Source organism: Cherax quadricarinatus, chromosome 86 (genome assembly GCF_038502225.1).
Source record: "Cherax quadricarinatus isolate ZL_2023a chromosome 86, ASM3850222v1, whole genome shotgun sequence".
In the NCBI taxonomy this organism is placed as follows: Eukaryota; Metazoa; Arthropoda; class Malacostraca; order Decapoda; family Parastacidae; genus Cherax; species Cherax quadricarinatus.
Genome location: NC_091377.1, coordinates 4,126,252 through 4,136,231, shown reverse-complemented (window position 1 = coordinate 4,136,231; position 9,980 = coordinate 4,126,252). Strand labels below are relative to the sequence as shown.

Here is a 9,980-nt window from a genome sequence, read left to right as displayed (position 1 = left end):
GACAGTAGTGGCATTGACGAGGTCCCTTGTATGCTCAGTTTCTGGCAAGACTGAAGATAAAAAATGCATAGAAGATATTTATAAATGCAAGTTGTACACAGAATTGGCAAATGCTAATGTGTGTAATTATGATCCAGAAAATCGTGATATTTGTTGTAAATTTCTGGAGGAGTGTGGAGAATATAACTTAAGACATAACCTGGCATTCTACCATATTGCACTTCTCTTTTCCACTGCACCTCATTCAGTTGCTCACTCATGCCTGTGTAGTTCCCTCTTGTAGTTTGGCTTCTCACATCCTTTACATATAGCTAGCCCCCCCTCTCCCTCTCTGTCTCTCTCCACTGTTGTATGTTTAAATTAAGCTTAATATTGGTAGTCTGGGTGATGATTTTGAAAATCTGTCAACTGCACGAGGGTCACTAAGACTGCACTACGGTAATTTACTAAATTTTCTAGTTGGATGATTGATGGGATTTAAAGTGAAATAAACAAGTTAAGAAATCCTAGGTAATGAATGGATTTGTCAGTTAAAACCAGAGTAGGGGAGTTAGTAGATGAGGAGCTGGAGGTATTGGGTAGATGGCAGGAATATTTTGAGGAACTTTTAATTTAAATGTTGATGAAGAAAGGGAGGCAGTAATTTCATGCACTGGCCAAGGAGGTATAGCATTTTTTAGGAGTGAAGAAGAGCAGGATGCGAGTGTGGGGGAGATGCGTGAGGCATTACATAGAATAAAAGTGGGTAAAGTTGCTGGAACTGATGGGATCATGACAGAAATGTTAAAAGCAGGGGAAGATATAGTGTTGGAGTGGTTGGTATTTTTGTTTAATAAATGTGTGAAAGAGAGAAAGGTACCTAGGGATTGGCAGAGAGCATGTATAATTCCTTTATATGAAGGGAAGGGGGACAAAAGAGATTGTAAAAAATGTAGGGGAATAAGTTTACTGAGTATACCAGGTAGAGTGTATGGTAGGGTTATTATTGAAAGAATAAGAGGTAAGACAGAGAGCAGGATTGCAGATGAAGAAGGAAGCTTTAGAATGGGTAGGGGATGTGTAGATCAGGTGTTTACATTGAAGCATATATGTGAACAGTATTTAGATAAAGGTAGGGAAGCTTTCGTTATATGGATTTAGAAAAGGCATATGATGCAGTGGATAGGGGAGCATTGTGGCAGATGGCATATGTAGTAAGTTACGAAATGCTGTAAAGAGTTTTTATGAGGATAGTCAGGCTCAGGTTGGGGTGTGTAGGAGAGAGGGAGATTACTTCTCAGTAAAAGTTAGTTTTATATTGGAATGTATAATGTCACCATGGTTGTTTAACATTCAGTAGACCCCTGGTTTTTGTAATTAATCCGTTCCAGAAGGTTGGCCGAAAACCAAAGCAATATTTCCCATAAGAAATAATGTAAATCCAATTAATCCATTTCAGACACCCAAAAATATTTAAAAAATGCATTTTATAGAGAATAACTATAGTTTTACATACAGAAAACAATGAGGAATAAATATACATGACTAATTTTGTAGTCCCAGGCAGACTACATCCCAGTGTATACCTACTGGCTACATACACTGCAGCCTACAGCCATATTATTACCATCACCGAGTTTAATCATTTCTAACAATTACCTTTAGATGCCATCATAAACAAAGGAAGAATTAATGAATGATTCATGCCGAGAATCGTAAACAAAAGTTTATGTATTAAGGACAGTTACTGGGCCTATGCAGATTTGTACAGTTTTCTCTAACGCTGGACCAGGGAAAATGCAATGCTTGCCCTCCACCGCATATAAACATTGCATGTTTATATGCTATGTAACGTGTTTCTTACATAATTTTGAAGAAAATATCATAGATTAATGAAAATGTCTATATTAATGTAAAATAAGACATTTAATGTGCCCAGGAGTGATGATTATTATGTACTGTTAGTATTATGTACTGTTAGTATTGTGTACTGTTAGTATTACTCTGGCATTAAGACTAGAGGGACACTCTCAGTGAATGAGTAACGAAGGCATGTTTATATGCTATGTAACGTGTTTTACATAATGTCTATATTAACCTAAAATAAGACATTTAATGTGCCCAAGAGTGAGTCTTGAATGTATAAGTGGCCCAGGCACATGCATCTGATACCAACGATTTCCAAGGGGATGTACAAAAAAAAAAACTGCTCGAAATCCTAATTGTATGATTTCCGCACTGGTTAAAAATGGGGTCCAACATTTTTATAGATGGAGTTGTAAAAGAAGTACAATGGACCCTCATTTTTCGTATGGCTCGAAAATCATAATTTTCAGAAATCGTAACTTTTTTTCATCAAAACATTGACTCACGAATCATCATTTGACTTGCAAATAGTTGTTCGTCTGGGACACGTATGCATGGCCCCGAGCTGCCTCACACTCCATTCCCAGCCAGTGTGCCAATGTTTATCAGTGAGTGAGGATGATCCCACGAGTTCATACGATACATTTCATAATACTTCATTTTAGCTCTTGCAACTGCTAAATAAGACAGTGGCTCCAAAGAAAGCTTTTAGTGCCAGCCCTTTGGTAAAGAATGCTGTATAGCCCTTGTGGCTTAGCACTTCTTTTTTGATTATAATAATAATAATAATAATTTGGTAAAGAATGTGAGAAACATGTAATTTAACCCATAAACGGTCCAAACGTATATATACGTTTTTTCAACATTTGAAAGTATGTAAAAAAAGTAGATCTTCTTTTTGTTTTTTTACATTTGAAAATGTGTAAAAAACTTTGATCTACTTTTTTTTTTGTTATATTTGAAAATATGTAGCACTACACCCTGCCTTGGTGGGAATCGGCCGGTGTGATAATAAAAAAAAAAAAAAATACACATGTGAACGTAGATCTGCTTGGACTGTTTACGGGTTAAGAAAAAGTTTGTAGAAAAATACGAGTGGTGGTGGTAGAGTGGTAGCAGTTGTGATAGTGGTAGAGGGTAGTTGTGATGATGGTAGAGGGTGGTAGTGATGGTGGTAGCAGTTGTGATAGTGGTAGAGGGTGGTAGTAGTATTGACAGTGGTAGAGGGTGGTAGTGATGGTGGTAGTGGTTGTGATGGTGGTAGAGGGTGCCTTCTTCAGTGATTCAGCGATTCTACTAACTTCTCCAATGTTGTTGGAGTTATACAGAGCTACAGAAAATACCGGCACCCCAGCTGCTGCTTCACCACCATTATGGATGGCTTATGCTCTCAGTGGCCCTTATACACTCAACAACAATAACACAACACCTCTTGTGACATACATAATGACTTATTCATTCTAGAGTATATTCCATGTTTCTATGTTATTAATATAGTTTATTATGTCATATTAGTTGAATTGTGATAGATAAATAAGCTGTAGAGTTGATATTAGTGTCATATTCTCCAACAATAAACTCACCTCCCCTCCCTCTGCCCCATCTGCCATACACCAACAAGAATCTTCAATAAAGGTAATTGTGATGTTAAATGCTCATTTATACATTTTATTTGTGCTTTACATTTATTTGGCATTCTTTTCTGCATGTAAATCTATATTTAAGCTAGGGAAGTGGCTAGGGAAGTCACCCCTGAAGTGACCTAGAGTCCTTATGGAGGGGGATTCTCCTTCCTAACAATAACCTCTCTTCCCTCTCTCCTCCTCCCTGTCTTCCATTCATCAACAACAGCCTTCAGTAAAGGTAACTGTCATGTTGAATGTTCATTCTTTTGTGCATGTAAATCTATCTTTAAGGTAAAAAAAATTTTTTTTGTTGACAACTTCTGGGTGTCTGAAACGAATTAATTGGATTTACATTATTTCTTATAGGGAAAATGGATTCGCAAATCGGATTATGAAAAATGAGGGTTCACTGTAAATGCTAGGGTGTTGGGGAAAGGGGTGGGATTAAATTATGGGGAATCAAATACAAAATGGGAGTTGACAGTTTCTTTTTGCTGGTGATACTGTGCTTTTGGAGGATTTTTAAAGAAAAATTGCAAAGGTTAGTGGATGAGTTTGGGAGTGTGTGTAAAGGTATATAGTTGAAAGTGAATATAGATAAGAGTAAGGTGATGAGGGTATCAAACGATTTAGATAAAGAAAAACTGGATATTGGGGAGTTGACTTGTCAGCGGATGGGTTTATGAAGGATGAGGTAAACATAGAATTGATGTAGGAAAAATGGTGAGTGGTGCATTGAGGTATTTATAGAGACAAACAATGTTATCCATGGAGGCAAAGAAGGGAATGTACAAGAGTATAGTGGTACCAACACTCTTATACGGGTGTGAAGCATGGGTTGTAAATGCTGCAGCGAAGAGGTGGCTGGAGGCAGTAGAGATGTCATGTCTAAGGGCAAAGTGTGTGTAAATATTATGCAGAGAATTCATAGTGTGGAAATCAGGAGGAAGTGTGGAGTTACTAAAAGTATTAGTCGGGGCTGTTGAGGTGGTTTGGTCATTTATAGAGAATGGAACAAAGCAGAATGACTTGGAGAGCTTATAAATCTATTGGGGAAGGAAGGCAGGGTAGGGGTCATCCCTGAAGAGATTGGAGGGAGGGGGTAAAGGAGGTTTTGTGGGCAAGGGGCTTGGACTTCCAGCAAGCATGCATGAGCATGTTAGATAGGAGTGAATGGAGATGAATGGTTTTTGGGACCTGACGAGCTGTTGGACCATGAGCAGGGTAATATTTTGCGAAGGGATTCAGGGAAACGTGCTAGCCGGACTTGAGTCCTGGAAATGGGAAGTACAGTGCCTGCACATTAAAGGAGGAGTTTAGGATAGTGGTAGTTTGGAGGGACGTCTAAACTGTCGTATCTGAGCGAATCTGCAGAGACAGTGATTATGTACGAGTGATGGTGAAAGTGTTGAATGATGATGAAAGTTTTTTCTTTCTTTTTGGGTCACCCTGCCTCAGTGGGAAATGGCCAACGTGTTAAAAAAAAAAAAAAAAACTTCAGTTTGATTCTACATTCTCCACTGAAAAAACTTGTAATAAAAATTACTGATTTGTAAATGTAATGGAATGACATTAATAGAGATGTTTTTAATTTACTATTACAATGAAAACCTACAATGGCTTAGTACTGTTTCTTGAACACACAGTAATAGATAAAAACACTGGTTTAGATATATTATAGGAAAAATTACACGACATGGGTCAGATATAAAGTGACTAATTCAGTTGTGTCATCAGTCTTATAGGTGATGCAGCAGAAGCAACTGCTGGTGTATGGTGTGTCTGACAACTCCCTTAATGATGGGACATTAGGCTCTACATACAGACTCGCCAGTGAACAACTGAAAGCCCCGACATAGAAAAATAGTCCCTAATGATGAATGACAAGTCAAGAAAGAACAACTAAAAGAGTAGAGGAATATAGCCAGTATAGAGAAGAGGACTGTAGGCCAGTTTAGAGAAGAATAGCTGAATGGAGAAGATTGATTTCACTTCTGCCTCCTAAAAAAAAGTAAACATAGAAATTTATTCTGAATCAGTGTTTAAGGAGGCAGTCAGAGAGGAAGCCAAGGAATTTTAACTATTTGGTAAGCTGGAACAGCATAGCTACACAGGGATAACATGGAATGTTAGGGTGGCCACCAGTTAATTGTCTGCAGCAGCATAAGCAAAGGTGAAATCATTCACATCAGTGAACATCAAATCCCAATAGGGCAAAATTGAGGTGAGTTTATTGTTGGCTATTAGAAATCAATTTGTGGTAAGTACACACTATATTTGTGGTGAACCTTTGTGCTGAATGAAGTTATTGAATCAAACTGAAATGTTTGTGAGAGACATAAGACAGAGTAGCAGCAAGTCCTATAGGCTTAAATGTAATACTGCCAAGTGGTGTACAGGAGGGCCCCGCTTTACAGTGCTTCAGTTTACTGTCTTTTGTTAAAACTGCAGTTTTCAATTATGTATACCCATTCTTCATTTATTCAGACTTCCTACAATAAATATATTCACCACTTGCCTTAAGCTAGGGATAAAAATAATTTAAGTAACGCGTGTACAGTAGGACCCCCATATCTGCAGGGATGCGTTCCAAGGACCTACAGTGGATGGTAGCAAACCCTATATATGAGTAATTTTTCATTTATGTACCCTTTATAAGGTTAAGTTTTAAGTGGAGAATTAGCACTTTCACTGATGGGAAGGACCTCACAGCTTCTCTTAGGCTTTGAAGAACTGCCAACGTCGCTGTTTTTGCGCTTTCAAGTCGTTATTAAGCAAAATTAAGGGTTATTTTCAGGCCAAGGTAAACCATAGATATGGAGGGCCTACTGTACTGTGGAACCTCGGCTTATGAGTTTAATCCATTCTGTGACCTTGCTCGTATGCCGAGTCAATTTTCCTCATTTAAATTAATTTAAATGCGATTAATCCGTTCCAGTGGAATTCCTGCTCACAGGAGGCAGGAATATGATGAGGCCATTCCCTACCTCAAGCAGCTGCCTTGTTGTGGATCAGTGGGAGAGACCTTCCATCCCCTGCCATCCCCCCTTCCCGACACCATCCCAGCTTACGTGTTCAGTTCCACTTCTCTCCTACGAGCTAGCTGTGTTTGTGAATTGTGTTTTGATCTTATAATTACTATATCTTGTATCTGTCAAGCAATCATGACACCCAGTAGGCATACCAGTGTTACTGAATGACTTACTGACTTCACTGACTAACTTACTGAACTTGACTGACTGACTTACTGAATGACTTAAAGTTAGACTTTTTCACTGAAGAGGACCCTAAAACAGTGTCTAGATCAGCTGATGCCTTACCATCAGTTGTATAATGTACTGCAGGGTAAAATAGAACAGAAATCCATTACAGAATTTATGCACACTCCAGTACAACCGTCGACTTCAGTACCAGAACCTCTACCATCCACCTCAGCCCAGTAGGACCACAACATAACTCTCCACTCTCTTCACAATCATCGGCAAACGCCAGCACCCACAATTTAAGGTAATGTACTATTATTTCTGTTGCAGTTATAGTCTTAAGCAGTAAAACAACATAATACATCACGACAATGAACTTCAATTATATATTCACTTTTACTTTTGTAAGATATGGAGGCCTAAAAAAAAAGTTGTTTGATGGGGAAGCTTGCATCCTGAATTTTTACTTGTATCCAGAAACGAAAAATCGACCGAGCGACTGGTCGTATTCTGAAAAACTCGTATGGTGGGGCACTCGTAAGCCGAGGTTCCACTGTACATCCATTTTTTAGACCTAGCTTTATTGCTCACTTAATATATGATAGTGTAAACATGTTATCAGGCTTTTATATGCATTCAAAAGTGAAAAAAGGTTAAGTTTCACTTTACAGTGATATTTGCTTTACAGCAATAGCCTGGAACCTAACCTACTGTATAAGTGGGACCTGCCTGTATTAGCTTCCTCTAGGCCAAAAAAGACAGCCATGACAAATTGGAGTCTAACAAGAACATAGTTGAACAATTATTCCTATTGAAGATAGCTACAGATCTGAAGGAAAGATATGCAGAGGACGTTTTTGTTGTGACACTGTTTTGCTCAATATAGAGCTGTATAAACCATACCCCCGGCCGGGATTGAACCCGCGGTCATAGTCTCAAAACTCCAGCCCGTCGCGTGTCAGTAATAAATTGTCGAAAAAGCTTGCTCGGCACCTGTTCTTTCTTCACAGTGTATCTTTGTATCTAGCTTCAGGTCTCTTAAATACCATACTCATCATTTGTTAACCATATTGCTAGTAAGATCTGTGGGTTTATAAAGGGATAACAGTTCTGAATTACCCACATGGGATTAGTTTTTTTTTTTTTCTTAAATATAATGCGATAGGTCATGTCTGAAGGGGTACAATTTTTGAAAATGGAGGACCACTGCAGTGTTCTACTAAAGGGGTAAAAATTTCTCGAGATTACATCCAACTGAAGAGGCGTATTATGAAGTCGAATTAGTGAAGGGTGTGGTACTAGTTTGTTCAGATCACACCTGAAAAGACCACAAGTCAAGTCTTGGGTGAGGTGATATGTTTGGGCAAGTCTCCTAGCATCTGCTGCTCTTATTACCTAGCAGTAATAAGAGTTAGCCATCTGTTGTGGGTCACATCCTGGAGAGAATCTTAAAAGTTCCTCGGTATAAATACGCAATACTGTTGAGGCTTTTTTTTTTTTTCCCCTTAGTTGTTAACATTCCACATTAAAAATTCAAAAGGAAATCTTCCACACACAATACAGTGCATAGAGCTCATGTTCCTAACTTACATCATGATAACTAGTTTTCTATCAGTCATCCTTTGATTCTAGTTTCTGCAGAAGTTTCAACAGTTTTGTCTGATGCTCAGGATGGACCACGATGTGTCATTGTGGGTGAGTGATATGGGTGTATAGTACCTTGAACCTTGCTGGAACCATCTTTTGCCATGTCTCAGCTGCGTCGCTCATGAACTGCTGGCTGTGGAAGTTGTACAGCCATGGATTCCAGGATGACGCAGATAAGAACAACCACCAGGAAAGATAAGCATATATATTAGTATGATAAAATAGGTAATCCAGTGACTGGAAAATAATATTAATTGTGAGTGGAAGGGTGGACATCAAGAAGAACACTAGCATGAGGGTCATTGTTGTCAGAATGTAACGATTGTCTCTGTGAAATTTACTCGTGGTTCTCATGCTGAGGCTCTTCCATTCTGCTGCCACTCTATTCTGCTCTTGTACGAAGTTATTGATGGCCAACAAGGAGAACACAGTAGTAGATAATCCTGATACCAGCAACACTAAGATCTGCCCATTGTAAAAGATGGTAGATATAAGCCCCTCAGGTCCTTTCCCAGAGGTGCCAGTGGGAAGTTTTTCAAAAGTTAATATCAGAGCAGTCAGATGGCCATCACGGTGAACAGCAAAGCCAAGAGCATAAATGAGGCTCATGATCCATGTAACGATGATGGCCGCCTTAGTATGCCTAACTGTGATATAATCATTGTACTTCAGTGCTCTTCCAGTAATGATGAATCTCTCTAAGCTCAACAGGAACAGTGACAATAAAGAAACGGTAGAGCAGGTGGTGAACAGAATGGATTGAAACAAAGGATAACCTTCTTTAGCATAAAAATATCCAGCTATTTTTATAATATTAGTATGATTGAGGGGATCATTTGTGAGGGTTTCATCTGGTGGTACTTCTATGTAATTTGGTTTATTAAAGAAAGGAGCAAGGTGATAGCACAGAGAAGGAACTACAACGAAGAGGGCAATAAGTAGGTCAGCAATGGCCAGAGATGTACGGAGCATGCTGGATTCTTGGCCCCTGTGGACACCACTGGTCATCACTATGACCACCAGAAGGTTACCCAACACCCCACTCACTGCCACAACTGCCACCAATATTATGAGAAGTGCCTCGCCTGCCTGACATGCCCTTGACAAGTAGCTCCAGCCACCATTCAACCCATGGGCTTCTGGGTTGCCATACCAGATTATCATATGCATTGCATAGCAGCAAGGCCAGTGTACATTGATTGTAACATAAAGTGTTCCATTGTAGCTTCCACCGACATGGTCACGAATGACGTCAAGGGAATTGCAAGAGGGAGTGCTGTTAAAATCCAGTGATTTAACCAAACGAAAATATAATCCGTTGATGTCCGAGTCAGTTTCCCGAATGGATTTACAAAAATGTTTAAAGCATTTAGTTTTGTTATCTAAAAGTAATTCTGCAAGAAATGCATCTCTAAATGGTTGTTTGCAGTCATGAGAATGAAAAAAAACAACACTTGCTTCCCAACATATAGTAAGGAATTTCCTTTCTTCGCAGTTATCAAATCTTCTGAATAATGGCAGACAAATTTTCACAAAAATTTCATCATAATATATATATAATCGGGTAGATCCTAAGTCATAAACCCCAATGAAGAATGACTCTCTGTACCAATAGATCGCATTGTATATTGTGCGACACATATCAAAAGTATCGAGGAAT

At 38.9% G+C, this 9,980-nt stretch overlaps 1 long non-coding RNA gene across 1 annotated transcript in view; it reads right to left on the bottom strand.

The window, feature by feature from the left end:
• The window catches only part of LOC138855242 (uncharacterized), a 351,644-nt gene that overhangs the window by 29,382 nt on the left and 312,282 nt on the right, over window positions 1-9,980 (bottom strand). The gene's annotated exons all lie outside the window — the stretch shown is intronic.